This window comes from Rattus norvegicus, assembly GCF_036323735.1.
Source record: "Rattus norvegicus strain BN/NHsdMcwi chromosome Y unlocalized genomic scaffold, GRCr8 chrY_unlocalized_39, whole genome shotgun sequence".
NCBI classification, from domain to species: Eukaryota; Metazoa; Chordata; class Mammalia; order Rodentia; family Muridae; genus Rattus; species Rattus norvegicus.
This window is the reverse complement of record NW_026947399.1, coordinates 123,301-136,522: the sequence shown is the minus strand read 5'-3', so window position 1 is coordinate 136,522 and position 13,222 is coordinate 123,301. Positions and strand designations below refer to the sequence as shown.

At 38.1% G+C, this 13,222-nt stretch overlaps 1 long non-coding RNA gene across 1 annotated transcript in view; it reads right to left on the bottom strand.

The window, feature by feature from the left end:
* The window catches only part of LOC134484728 (uncharacterized), a 76,912-nt gene extending 65,786 nt beyond the window's left edge, over positions 1-11,126 (bottom strand). The window contains exon 1 of the long non-coding RNA XR_010062453.1: positions 11,040-11,126. This is a non-coding gene — a long non-coding RNA (uncharacterized LOC134484728). The remainder of the gene's footprint in view (positions 1-11,039) is intronic.
* Between the last annotated feature and the right edge of the window lie 2,096 nt (positions 11,127-13,222).

Sequence of the window (13,222 nt, the reverse complement as noted above, 5' to 3'; positions counted from 1 at the left end):
CTATGGGTTCACCAAGCTCATGGAGAAGATGCTGAACATCCTAAAGACCTTTTGCCAGATGGCAAAGTTTCTAGATACCCCTTATTAGATTTTGATGGTCCTGGGGATTGTATGGCTGATGGTAAATGTTTCCCAGAATGAGTGCTAGAGCCAGGTTGATGTTAAGATGCTTTAGAAGACATGGAAATTTTTTTTATATACTTGGGCTAATGGCACAAGGTCTACATGATTTTTTTTCGATGTGGACTGCCCTTCAGACCTTTGTAAATATAAAAAAAAAGGTTTTGTATCTTTGAAGTCTAATTTGCACAGTGACAAATCACTTTGAGCATGGAGAACACTTTCTGGAGCACTAGAGAGGGGTGAAGAAATTCCCTGAAACCTAGGGCAGATGGTGAACATGCCTTTTCAGTTGAAGGAAGAGTTACTTGAGCATCTTGGGACAATATGGAATGTCCGGCATGCCCTTGTAAGGATTGGCAACTTTCCACAATTCCTTAGTCTTTTTTGAAAATTCCATGTCCCTTTGGGCAGATGGAGAAGGTGTGAGACTCACCTGAGTAGTAGTTGTAGCTTTTAGTGACTCTTCGGCAGCAGAAGATGGCACAAGATCCCTTTTGGCAGAAGGGGGAAGGTTGAAACTGTCTCCCTTAGAGGAGAAATTTCTAAAGACTCCATCAAAAGGATAAAATCTTAACCCTTTGTTTCTAGAAACTCGATGCCTGTGGTCCAATTTGGTATACGGAGAATGTCAAGTATTTCTCCACAGAGTGGACATGTGAAATAAATCTAATTGGGTAGATGGGGATAGTTGTAAAGCATGCTGTTCAGATGCAGTAGATCCTACGACATCCTTCTCACATGAGGAAGGTCTTAATGTATCGTGTATATATGTGGAAATCCTGAGTGTGATGTCAGAATGGGGGGGGAAGGTATTAGAGCTACCTCTGAGATGTGACCTCTCCTAGAGAGACAGGGGCATATGTGAGAGGTCTGAGACTCTCATGAGCAGATAAGGAGGTTCTAGACATCGTTGTGTAACTGTGTAAGTTCCAAGAAAAATTCCCTCTGCAGGAAAAATGGAAAGAGACTTTCATATTGAAGTATTGAAGTGTCAGGTTCCCTACCCTGCTTGATAGGCAAAACAGGTTCCAAGGCCCCTTCAGGAGATAAGGTAAAATTGAAAGGCTTTTAGGTATTTGGCAGGTGTTCTGGGTCAGTTTGTGGGTATAAAGAAGGACTGGAAACCCTTTGTGCATATTTGGAAGAGTGTGTAGCATCTTCTGTAGTTGGGGAAGATGGCTGATCTTGAGGAGATTAAGAAGTTCCTATAGTCATCTGTGAAGTTTGCGGAGGTCATATCCATTCTTTCCACAAATGGAATCCAAGGAATCCCTTTCCTCAGATGTCAAGGATGCTACAGACACTGGTGTTTGCATATCATGTTCCCCTACTCCTCGTTCATATATGGTTGGATCCATAACCTTCTCTACATATGCAATATGTCCTAGAACATCTTTTGTACACGTGTTGCGTCCACAAGCCATTTCTAAATATGTGGCTGTGGGTAGAATTCCTTTTGTAGATGTTTCTTGTCCTGCAGTCTCTTTTTGAGATAGAGTACTACTCAGAGAATCATGCTCAGTTTTGGGAAATTCTAGCATCTCTGATGTACATGTGGAAAATTTTGGAGCCCCTCTTTTCAGGACAGAATGACATAGAGTCCCCTGAGGAGGAAGGGTATGTTTTATCTTCTCTGTACATTGTATCGATATGGAGTCTGCATGACTCATTGACAATGTGTTATGATAAACTTGTCTTTTTTGGGCCTGATGACAAGTCAGGAGGGTCCTTTTTGGTGGTAGAGGATATTTGAATATTTCTCTGTTTTATAGGGACATTGGAAGTACTGGGGGTGATGGTGAGGGTGCTAGATCATATTTTTTATGTGAAGAAGTCACAAGAGTTCCTTAGGTGGACTCACAATTTTCTAACATATCTTGTGTGGGTGTGAAACTCTCAAGAGCCCCTTCAAAAACTGGCAGTCATTCTTGATCTAATGGTGTACATGCAGAAAGTTTTGTCACTCCTCTTCTGTTATGTGTGTTATGAGGTTGACTTGAGGATTTGTGACTGTATTTTGCCCCCCTTGGATCATAAGTGATGATTTAAGTCCTTTTTTAATAGTAGAGGTCTTTGAAGTTCCTCTTGGATTAATAGTGATTTCAGAAATCCCCGTTGTCAGCAGAATCAGTTTTCAACTCATTTAACCCGAAGCAGATTGCAAAAGGCACTTTGGTGGAGATGGGGGACACATTTGACTGTCTTTGTGAGTGGACAAAGCTCTCTGCCAAGTTTTGGCAGTTGGCGAAGGTATTAAAGTCTCATGCAGAGAGTGGGCAGGACTTAATCCATTTGTGGAATATGGAAATCATTGAGATTACCTTTAAGAGAAGAAGATGTGCAGACCATTTTGTTTGATGGGGCTTGTTGTACCTCCCCTCGACCAGAGGGGTCTTCTCCAACACATTTGGAGGAGAATTGGAAAGACTGGAGACCTGCAGGATAGGGAATGAACATTTGAAACTCCTTTGGAAACTCTGTGAGACAGAAGAGTGGACAATACTGAGACCTCAGGGAAGGAGAGACTGCTACCTCCGCCCACTTGTTCCCACAGGCCTAGCCCAAGAGGAAAGTGCATAGTGCATCTGGACACATGTATATAGAAGCAGTCAAGCTGCAGGAGCCCTGCAGTCCAAACTGCAACTGGATCTGAACTGGTCCTAACAGCATCCTACTCCCAAATCTCGTGTGGTGTGGTCAGACTGAGACCATCAGAGGGACAGAAACCCCTGAGAATTCTGCTCACATTCCTGACTTAAAAAAAAAAAAACACCTAGCTCCATCTGGGCCTCCTGTGCATAGGGACATAGGAGCAGTAGGGGCTGGATGTTTCTTCGTGCCTCTCATAAAGAACTGAAAGTCAGCCTGATTGATTCAGATTGGCTGTAAGCAAATAATTTTCTGTGCCTTGGAAAGGGTTTAAAATATTTTCATTAACTTTTGATATGAAATTAGTTAGGACTTTGAGAAAAGTGGGCAGAGAGGCCCTAGAACGTATGTTTTTAATTTTTTTTTTTTTTTGCTTTCTAGAGTCTAACTTCTTAAGTTGTTTGTACATTTTGAATATTACCCATTATCAGATAAAGGATTGGTAAAAATATTTTCCCAATCTGTTGGTTACAGCTTTGCCCAAATGATGGTGTATTTTACCTTACAGAAGCTTTCGTGTTTTATTAGGTCCTATTTGTCAATTTGTGATCTTAGAGCCTACATCATTGGTGTTTTGTTCAGGAAACTTTCCCTGTGCCCATGTGTTCAATACTCATCCCAACCTTTTCTTCTATTAGTTTGAGTGATTCTGGTTTGATGTGTAGGTCCTTGATTCACTTGTACTGAAGCTTTGTACATGGTCATAAAAATGGGATAATTTGCATTCTTGTACAAGCTGACTTCCAGTTGAACCAGCACTAATTGGAAAATGCTATGTATCTTCCTTTGGAAGGTTTTATCTCCTTTGCCAAATATCAAATGATAGGTGTGTGGGTTCATTTCTGGGTCTTCAATTCTATTCCACTAGTCCATCCATCTGTCTCTTTACAAATACCAAGCAGTTTTTATCACTATTGCTCTGTAATACTGCTTGAGTTAAGGAGTGATGATTCCTCCAGAAGTTCTTTTATTGTTGAGGATAGTTATAGCTGTCCTGGCATTTTCTTATTCCAAATGAATTTGCAAATTGCTATTTCTATCTCTATTAAAGAATTCAGTTGGATTTTTGATGGATATTGCATTGCATTGAATGTGTACATTGCTATTGGGAAAATAGTCATCTTCCCTATATTAATCGTGTCAATCCATGAGCAAGGAAGCTCTTTCTATCTTCTGAGATCTTTCTCAATTTCTTTCTTCAGATACTTTAACTTCTTGTCATACAGATCATTCACTTACTTGGTTAAACTCACACTAAGGTATTTTATATTATTTGGGACTATTGTGAAGTGTGTGGTTTCATTATTTTCTTTCTTAGCCTGTTTATCCATTGAGGAGAGGAAGGGTCCTGGTATGTTTGAGTTAATTTTATACCCTGACACATTATTGAAGTTGTTTATCAGGTTAAGAAGTTCTCTGGTTAAACTTTTGGGGTCAATAAGTGTATACACCTCATCTGGCAAGGAAGACACAACATTGTCGGATTCTTCTCTACAGCCTTTATGGCAATACCACCTCTTTGGTGATACAGGGACCTCTAGCGGCAAAAGCACTTGCCTTCTATACACAACAGGCTGTGGCTATGCTAATTGTCCTTCAGGGATTGGCGGAGAATGAATCACCCCACTATCACCCCTGCTACTTTTCCTTCAGGTATTGGCTGCGCATGAATTCCTCATTAGCTTATTACCATCCCGTCAAACTGATGCCAGGGGCAAAACCCGCACATGTGCAGTATCTTTGGTCACAACAGGAGGGCACCGGATCACCTAATTACCCTACAGCCACCCTGGCAAGGAGACAAGCCTGTGCATATGCAATAAATCGTTTACTTCCAGACGGGACTGGATTTCGGCACCATTTATGCTTTACCTCAACGCTCCCTACACTGAAGTGTTGTTCAAATTTGTCAAATGCTTTCTCAGCATCTAATGAAATGACCATGTGTCCTTATCTTTGAGTTTGTTTATATGTTACATAACATTGACGATTTTCTGTATATGAAAACATCTCTGCATCCCTGATCATGATGGATGATTGTTTTTTAGATTCGGTTCACAAGAATTATATTGAGTATTTTTGCGTCAATATTCATAGAGGAAATTGGTCTGAAGTTCTTTTTCTTTGTTGGATCTTTGTGTGGTTTAGGCAGTTAACATGATCTACCTGTGTCTCTCAGGAAATATCTATATCTGGTTGCTAGCAGAATTTACTCTTTAGATACATCAATCTTATCTAGTTTTGGTGGCAGAGGTATATATATATATATATATATATATATATATATATATATATATATATATATGTGTGTGTATATATACCTATGTACATATATATATATATATGTATATATATATGTATATATATATATATATATATATATATATATATATATATATATATATACATACTTTTGATGGCTCCTACAGCTATGTGGTTAGATGGAAGTGTAACATGGATTCTGCGCAACTAGTTCAAGAATGTAGAGTTGAGAATTGACACAAATAGAATCCCTCTTGTCTTATGTTTCTACTGAAATTGAGGTTATACTGGTCCTCAAGCCATTCTTATTTCTACCCATCTTCTCTTATCTTATGTTTGGCCTTCAGAGACAATGATGGTAAAACATCCGACCCTCCAGTCTAGCAATGGGGACACAGGAAGATAGATAGTGTAGTACTGATTCCAAAAAGTGCTAAAAAAGTGATTTCTATAGTCATTTTGTCCTTTGCTTTGATGAAAATGGAATTAGAAACAATTTTTGAGTACACATACAGGAATATTAAAGTCTCTTTTCAAGGAATGTACAATGAGAAAGTGAAATACAATATTCATTCAATTAAGGTCTGTAGGCAAAATAGTGGACTTTGGGAAATAGAGAAAACCTGGGATACTGAACTGTAAGTCGCAGGAATGTACCTGGGAATAAAATATTATCTGGAAGAGTCTCCTCCACTCTATATTCCTAAATCTTTTCTTGCCATGCTAAGCACCTGACTAACTTTGTTCATTCAGAGCATGTACCCACTAATGAAGCAAAGGGAAGTCTCTACCTTTAGAGAGAATTAGTATGTAAAGGTTTCCACTGTGTCACAGGAGAAATTCTGGAAATGGCACCCTCAAATATTGTCATTGCAAGGGAAGCTGTTTAGTAGGTAGGCTATGGCAATTCTCAGTGACATCATCATTAGTCCTCCCTGAAAAATCTCTTGTATCCTGGAGAGCCCAAGCTTCTTCTGTGATGTCACAAGTGTTGTCATGACTGCAACTGCCTCTCAGATTCTCATTCAGTACCTCTAGGGTTTACAAAATGGCAACTAATGGGGGGTAAACAGCCATTTGGGAGGGAGAACACAAAGGATGAAGTGACCAGACATGGGGAGTAGGAAGCTAGCCTTCTGTCTTGGTATAAAAAAAGGAAGGAATACGTTGTCAATGGGTAAGCTCTTTAAGTATTGTGTAGGGGTTGAGTAGGTTCACTGAAGAGATAACATTTATCTGAGCTTCACACTTATGGGAATCAGGAGCTGGGAGCCTCTCAGAAGCATCTGGACTTTCCTGCTTGTTATTTTTCTTGGGAGTCAGACAGTTTATGTATTTCATTTCTTTATCCCAAATGTCAGGTTTTGGTAGGGCACTCTAGTTTTTCCAAGGAGCTCATAGCTTTTATCCTTTTGCTAAGAAGGAAAGGTCCTAAAGAAGAAAGTAAAGCAAGTATTTTGTCCTCAGCACAGAGTAAACTCCTGCATGCATTGGATTCTAATAATGAAGTTCGTGTCTGACACGGAGATGTGGGAAGGAGAAGTGCTTTTAGATGAAACTTAATCATATCAGTCTTTCCACTTGTATTACTCTGAATACCATTCCATGACAGTGACCCCTTAAAATACTGAATCAATTGGTGTGATTAGCTGGCAGATTTATTTTCTTTTATTTCTATCATTTTTTTTTAGTTTTTAAACAAATTTTATTGCTTTTTTAATTGGATATTTCTAAATTTACATTTAAAATATTATTTCTTTTCCCAGTTTTCAGACTATATGATTCCTTACCGGTCCCCTTACCCTTTTCCTATAACCACCCTTACTGCCCCTGGACATTTACTTTACCGGGAGCCAAACCTAGGCAGGACCAAGGGTTCTCCTTCCATTGTTGTCCAACAAGGTCATCCTCTACAACATACGTAGTTGGAGACATAAATATGTTCATGTACATTTTTTGAACATTGGTCTACTACCAGAAAGATCTGCTTCATTAGCATTCTTGTTCTTAAGGGGTGGAAAACACCTTCACCTCTTCTAATCCTTTCTCAAAATCTACCAACAAGAAGTCCATTTTCAGTTCACTTTTTGTCCAATAGGGTTCATGTTGTGGTTTGCCCTGAAGTTATCTGTGTTTGATACTAATTCCAATGCCCCAAGGTCAGCTGCATAGTCCTGTACTCAGGACTCAGGTTACTTCACCAGAACCACCTGCCTATTGAATTTGTGAAGTATATGTGAGTGGCAGGAACAGGATAGAAGGAGGGTTGTCATGGGAGGAGAAGGAAGAATGGGCGGGAGAGAAGTTTGAAAGAAGAGGAGAAGACTAGAGGAAAAAGGAGAGAAAGGAAGATGACAGAGTGAGAAGCCATGGTAAGTGAATCGAAGATTTTGCTCTGTGTATTTACATGTTATTATTAATGTTCCTAAGGGATGGATGGTACCCAGATTTGTATGTTTAAGTGGGCAATTATATCTATTCTACTAGATCAAAGATTATTGTGTTGTGTGTTTTTTATGTGAGGGTTTGTGTATAGGAAAGTGTGTGGTGGCAAAAAACACTGTGCAGCCGAGGAGTGGGAATGTGTTTCCTCCAAGATATCTAGCAGCGAATTTCAGACATATTGGTGCCAGAGTTAGCAGGGTAACAGGAAATTTTACTTTTTTATTTTCATATTTTTACAAAACACATTCTTTTCTGTATATAATATGCTCTAGCTGTGTCTCTCAAGAAATATTGGGGTTGGGGATTTAGCTCAGTGGTAGAGAGCTTGCCTAGGAAGCGCAAGGCCCTGGGTTCGGTCCCCAGCTCCAAAAAAAAAAAAAAAAAAAAAAAGAAATATCTATATCTGTTGCCTGGCAGAATGCACTTCTTAGCGTCATCAATCTTATCTAATCTTATCTTATATATATATATCCTTTGCGTGGCTCCTGCCGCTACGTGGATAAGTAGAATTTTCACATGGATTGTGCTTAACTAAGTCAAGAATGTAGAATCCACAAAGGACAATGTCAAATAGACTCCCTACTTTTCTTATGAACATATTGAAGTTGAGGTTTCCCTGGACCTCAAGCCATTCCTCTCCCTGTCCTTCTTGTATCTTATTATTCCAGAAGAATGAATAATTGTAGAACAACCGCAAACCTCAAGTCTGGCCACGGGAACACAGTAAGGTAGATAATGCAGAACTGATATCAAATGGGACTAGAGAATCGAATTCTATAGTCCATGTTGTCCTTTGCTTGACTGATCCCTGATAATTTTGGGATAAATTAAGGATTTGGGGGTTTATCATTTCAAGTAGGTACACAATATTTACACTCTTATACTCATTCTATAGCTAGGCCACATTTGTTGCCAAAATCATTCCAGAAAATGGAATTGGAAAAAAAAAGTTTTGAGTACACATTCAGCAATATTTATAAAGTCCCATATCGAGGAATGTACAATACGAAAGTGAAATAAAATATACATTCAATTGAAGGTCTGTAGGGAAAATACTGGCCTTTGGGAAACGGAGAAAACCTACAAAATTGAACTGTATTTCACAAAATGTACCTGGTTATAAAATTAATATCCAGAAGAATCTCCTCCACTCCATGTTACAAGATCTTTTCTACCAATTCCAGGACCTTGCCTAAATTTTCCCGTTCAGAGCATGTATCCACTAATAATGCAAAGGGAAATCTCTAGCTTTAGAGAGATGGAGTAAATGTTTCCACTGAATCATAGGAGACAAACCAGGAAAGGGCACCCTCAACTCTGGTCAATGTAAAGAAAACTATTTAGCAGGGAGACAAGGGCAGTTTTCAGTGACATCATCATTAGGCCCTGCCTGAAAAATCTCTTGTAACCTGGAGAGCTTTGTCTTCTTCTGTGATGTCACAAGTGTTGTCATGACTGCATCTGCTTCTCAGGTATTCCTTCAGTACCTCTAGAGTTTAGTGAATGGCATCCATTTCAGAGTAAACAGCCATTTGGGAGTGAGAACAAAGAGGATGAAGAGATCAGATATGGAGATAAGGAAGCTTCCCTTCTGTTTTGCTCTAAAAAAAGGAAGAAATATGTGTGCTTCTGAAAGCTCAGTGACTCCTTGGTACGGGTTGAGTGATATTTCTGAACAGATAGCACTGATCTGAGTCTTCCACAAATGGGAATCAGGATTTGGGGTCCTCTCAGAAGCATCTGGACTTCCCTGTTCTTATGGGTCCTGGAAATCAGAGAGTTTATATCATTCATATATATCAAAAGCCAAGTGATGGGAAGGGCACAGTTGTTTTCCTGAGAGCATATGGCCTTAATTCTTTTTGACAAGAAGAGAAAGGACCTAAGGAAGAAAGGAAGGACAAGTATTGTGTCCCTAGCTCAGAGTAAACTCCTCCATGCTTTAGATATCTATTGTGCAGTTTGTGTCTGATACAGATATCTGGGAGAGAGAAGTGTTTCTAGTTGAGTCTTCACCATCCTAGTCTTTCCACTATTATATCTGTAACTACCATACCCTGACAGTGATCCATTAGATTTCTGAGTCAACATCTGTGTTTGTGTTTGGCTGTCAGTTTTCTTTTCATTTATTTCTTATATTTTTTTTTTATTTTTACAAATTTTATTTGTTTTTTTAAACAAATAAATATGTACATTTACATTTAAAATATTATTTCTTTCAAGAGTTTACTACCATAAGATACCTAACTGGTCCCTCTCCTGTTCTTCTATAAACTACCTTACTGTCCTTTCACATTTATTTTAACTTTGAGTCAAACCAAGGGAAGGACCAAGGCCTTCTACTTCCATTGGTGCCCAAAAAGCCATCCTCTGCTACATATGCAGTTGGATTCATAGGTCTGTCCAAGTACAGATTTTGAATATTGGTTTAGTACCAGAAAGCTCTGGTTCATTAGCATTTTTTTTCTTTCGGTGTTGAAAGCTCCTTCAGCTCTTGTTATTCTTTCTCAGAATCTACCAACAAGAGGTCCATTTCAGTTCACCTGTTTGCCACTAGCATTCTATTCTTTATTTGAAATGCTCTAGCTGTTTCTCTCAGGACATATGTATATCAGTTTCCTGGCCAATAGCAATAGCACTACTTAGCTTCATCACTCTTATCTAGTTTTGGTGTCTGAAAAGAAAAAAAAAATATATATATATATATATATATATATATATATATATATATATATATATATGGTGGTTAGGTGGAATGTCAACATGGATTCTGTGCAACTATGTAAAGATGTAGAAATTGTAGAAATTACTAATGTCAATGTCTAATAGACTCACTCCTATACTTATGAAGGTATTGAAGTTGAGGTTTCACTGTCCCTCAGGCCTTCCTTTTCCTGCCCATACCCCTGTTTCTTTTATTTGGCCTTTAAAAGAATCATGGTAACACATCTAAAACTTTCAAGGCTGGCCATGGGACCACAGGAAGGTACATAATGTAGTACAGTTATCAAATTTGATTAGAGAACCGAAATGTATAGTCCATGTGGTCCTTTGCTTTATTGATGTATGGATATCTTTGGATAAAATAAGGATTTGGGAGTTTATCATTTGAAGTAAGTACACAGTATTCACACTATTATACTCACTCTATAGCCGGGCCACATTTGTTTCCAATATCATAGCAGAAAATGGAATTGGAAAACAGTAATTTAGAGTACACATTCAGAAATATTTATAAAGTCCCCTATCAAGGAATGTACAATAAGAAAGTGAAATACAATATTCATTCACCTAAAGGTCTATAGCGAAAATACTGGCCATTATAAAACAGAGAAAACCTAGAAAATGGAACTGTATGTCACAGGAATGGACATGGGAATAAAAATATTATCCAGAAGAATCTCCTACACTCCCAAGTTCCTACATCATTACTACCCATGTCAGGACCCTGACTAACTTCCTCCATTCAGAGCATGTAACCACTGTCGAAGCAAAGAGAAGACCCTAGCTTTAGAGAGATGGAGTACATAAAGGTTTCCCCTATGTCACGGGAGACATACCTGGAAAGGCACTCTTGAAACTGGTCAATGTAAAGAAAGCTGTTTACAGGTAGGCCAGGGCAGTTCTCAGAGACATTCATCATTAGGCCCTCCATGAAAAATCTCTTGTATCCTGGAGAGCCCTAGCTTCTCCTGTGATGTCACAAGTGTCTGCAAATGCCTCTTGGATATTCCTTCAGTGCCTATAAGGTTTACTAATTCTCCTGTAGTTCAGAGGAAATATCAATTTGGGAGTGAGAACAAAGAATATGAAAAGCTCAGAGATGGGGAGAACAAAGATGGTCTTCTTTCTTGGTATAAAACAAAGGAAGAAATATGTTGACCCCGGGAAATCTCACTGACTCTTTGCTAGGAGTTGAGTAGGTATGTTGAAGAAATACAATTGATCTGACCCTTCCACACATGGGTTCAGGGGCTCGGAACCTGTCAAAACTAACTGGACTTCTCTCCTTCTAATGGTTCCTTTAAGTCAGAGAGTTTATATCATTAATATATTTATCAAAAAAGCCAGGTGTAGGGGAGGGCACTGTCCTTTTCCTTACAGCTCATGCCTTTTATTTTTTTGCCCAAAAGAAAAGGGTCCTAAGGAAGAAGTGAAAGACAATTAATGTGTCCTCAGCTCAGAGGAATCTCCTTGATTATTTGAATACCTATAGAGCAGTTTGTGTTTGATACTGGATTTGGGAGTGAGATGTGTTTATAGTTCATCATATCAGTCTTTTCGCTAGGATTACTCTGACAACCATTGCCTGATTGTGACCCTTTAGATTTCTCATTCAATATGTATTATTCGATGGCAGTTTTCTTATTTTTAACTTAGTTAATATTTATTATTTTTAGCAAGATTTTTTTTTGCTTTTTTAATTTGATTTTCCATATTTACATTTCAAATATTTTCCTTTCCCAGATTGCTTTCCATGAGATCCCTAACCGGTCCCCATGCCCTTCTTCTATAATCCCTCTTATTGCTCTTTGACATTCCATTGAATTGGTAATAATACCTAGTTTAGACCAAGGGCATCTCATTCCTTTGGTGACCAACAAGACCATTCTCTGCTACATATGAAGTGGGAGCCATAGGTCTATCCATGTACAATCTTTGAATATTTGTATACTGCCAGAAAACTCTGGTTTGATGGCATGTTTTTCCTTATAGGATTAAAAGCTCCTTCAGCTCTTGTAACCCTTCTCAAAGTCTACCAACAAGAGATCGGTTTTCAGTTCACTGGTTGGCCACTACCATTCACTTCTGTATTTGACATGTTCTAACTGTGTCTCTCAGGATAGACCTATATCCGTTTCTTCTAATCATGCAATAATAAGATTCATCCATCTTATCTAGTTTTGCTGGCTAATATATCTATCTCTATCTCTATCTATATCCATATCTATAATCTGTATATCTATATATCTGTATATCTATATATCTATATATCTGTATATCTATATATCTATAAATCTATATCCGTATATCTATATATCTATATATCTATATGTCTATAAATCATATATATATCATCTATATACACACACATACACACACACACACACATATATATATATATATATATATATATATATATATATATATATGATATAGCTATGAATTTAGATGGCATTTAAACATGGATTCTGGGATACAAGATCAAGAAGATAGAATCCACAAATGACAGTGCCAAATAGATTCTCTCCTGTTCTTATGAACCTAATGAAGCTGAGGTTTCACTGGACCACACTCTATTCCTCATCCTGCACATCCTCCTGAATCTTATGTTTGGCCTGAGGAAAGAATCAGGGTAAAACATCCAAATCCCTCAAGTCTCGTCATGGGAATCCAGTAAGGTAGATAATGCAGAACTGATATCAAATGGGACAAGAGAACCGAATATTATAGTCCATGCTGTCCTTTGCTTTAATGATGTCTGGTAATGTTTGGATAAAATAAGGATTTGGGAGTTTATCATTTGAGGAAGGTACACAGTATTTACACTGTTATACGCACTCTATTGCTGTGCCCCCTTTGTAGACAAAATCATTGCAAAAAATTTAATTGGAAAACTGAATTTTTGAGTACACATTCAGGAATATATATAACGTCCCCTCTCATGGAATGCAGACAAAATAATTAATACAATATTTATTCATTTGAAGGTCTGTAGGGAAAATACTTGCTTGGAGATACA